Genomic DNA, 2,500 nt, shown 5'->3' on the forward strand with positions numbered 1-2,500 from the left:
AACCCCATCTAGTGGTGACGTTTGCATATTACTGTAAATAATATTCCAGCTAAAGATCAAGTTCTTGTTGTTTTAGTAAATCACCACTAAAAATTTAACCGTTTATCCCAGATTCTAGGAACTTCTTTTCATCAAAAAACTGACATTTATTGCAGTGTTTCTTAATCATAGGCTTGCCATCGTTGGGTCGTGAGCGCCCCCAAGAGGTCTGGCAAAAAAAAGGATATGTTTCTCAGCTGTGGCACGTAGTTGTAATACACCTTTCCACCACATGTGGCAGTAATGACAATATCAAACAAACAGAAGAATTCTGGAAAAATGAATGAATTTGCACTTGAATTCTATTGACAGTTTATTTAGTACACAGTCATGATTAATTCAGTATGTTTATTCTGTTTTTCGTCAATTATTTATGTACATTTGGTTAGTACTTATTTTTCTATTCAGCCTGACCTGAGGTTTATGTGTTAAATAAATACTTATAATTGTGATTGACACATGTTTTCATAGCATTTGACAAGGTTGTAAACCATAAGTAGGTTTTGAGTGATACATTATAATAAAATGAACATGTAACAAATTAAAAGTAGGGGTGGAACGGTTTTGTAGACACCAAACAAAAACTTGTTGTATAGTTTTTTACACTGTAAGTTTACATTGTCACTTTAAAGACGTCAACTGTGTATATATATATATATATATATATATATATATATATATATATATATATATATATATATATATATATATATATATATATATATATATATATTTGTCAGGTTTACGCACCGAACTATCTATTAAACAGAACAAGAAGCAAGGAATCAGGCAGAGACAGAGTTCAATTTTGCTCATGAGGAGAACGCATGGAGCTGCACACTCAGTTACAGTCTCACCCTACGCTCTGAGGAACAGTCCACGCGTTCCTCTATTTATTCAGTTTGGGAGTTTCCTTATTTACATGCTGAGGCTGCTTTTAAAGGGAGCGTTCACACATTATGCAAAGCAGCTCCAGTACGCACAATACGTGACGGAATGTGCTGGGGGCCTTGTGATTGTGCCCTGTCCCCGCTTTGTCTGTCTGCTGTTGATATGACTTTACTTCGTTGAGGTGCTAGTTCGTCCTTGGCTGTTAGAAGGCTGAAAGACAGAAAACATCTGTGGCGAGGCCACTCCTCACATGCCATGGAAGACAATAACTAGAGCAATGGCCTTTAAGCATACGAGTTGTGTGATAACTTATATATAATTATTCTAACATTTCCCTCCTGTTTATCACATAACTTCTCCAGAATCTCCTTATCCCTAATAACCTCTTCTTGCGATTTTCAGTTAATGGTTAAATTTTCTAGGGCCAAGTTATGTTTACACTCAGAGTTCAACATCCTTTTATTCCCTCATAGTCACTAGGGTCTGGAAACAGATCAGGAACACCGTCCAGGTAGGTATCCTCGTCATCAGATTCATCTTCCTTCTGCATCAGTGTTGTTTGGTATGAACGTGCAAATAAGTGAAAATATTGTTTTTATTTAATTTTTTATTCAACCCCTCGGTGGGCCCGCTGCTCTCCAGCAACTTCGGGACTATCTGTCAACATTGAGCTTTTTCTTTATTTGTATGTTTAATGCCCTTTTTGTTCTTTTTTTCTGGCAAAAACACAAAAATATGCAATATTTCCTTCTAAGATTTTAAAACTGGTCAATAGTCCATAACAGCATTTTTTTTCATTCTTAAATATATTTTGAGCAATGAGGTTTTTTTTGTTTTGTTTTGTTTTTTTTTAAAGGTTCATGCACTACACGTGTTGGGGTTCACTTATAAAAATGCAAAAGGTCATACATTTTTGATTTTGTTTACCACGGCCACCTGGCACTTGACACAACACACACTGTCGTCGTGGAATAAATGAACATATATTAGAATAAGCAGATTACGTCATCACCGTGCTGGGATGTTAATCAAAGAAATGAGTCAGCTTCCTCAGAATGATGCAACCGCCTGTGGCCCCGTGGAATATTCATTTTTCAGAAGGGGTCACGCAGGACTGAGTGGAGACCTAAGCACGCGACTAAAGTGTGAATGTTGCCAAATTGGAGTATTTTTCAGAAAATACAATTTAAAGTAGTAATACAGTAAACACCTATTTCTTATTTTATCATATTGGGAATTATTAATCATAAATTGCTCATTTTCATAGTAATTACATTTAAAAAAAACTTCCAAATATGTTTTTTTTAACATTACGAGCGCCTGAGGCTGAGCCAATCAGTGGCCACGATACTGCACGCTCCGATCGCTTTGGTCTGATACTGCTGTGATTTGCATGTTTTTACTTCATTTTGCCATTTTTGTGCTCGAAAAAAAATGCTTATATCACACCTCAAATATGTAGAATTAAAAAAAATGTTTGATAAATTTAAGCTGCAGGCTGTGATGTTCGACTAAGTTTTATGATGATTATATTGAAATATTATTGACCACTGTAAAGTTTCAATTGTAG

The sequence above is a fragment of the Entelurus aequoreus genome, linkage group LG11 (assembly GCF_033978785.1).
Source record: "Entelurus aequoreus isolate RoL-2023_Sb linkage group LG11, RoL_Eaeq_v1.1, whole genome shotgun sequence".
Lineage (NCBI taxonomy): Eukaryota > Metazoa > Chordata > Actinopteri > Syngnathiformes > Syngnathidae > Entelurus > Entelurus aequoreus.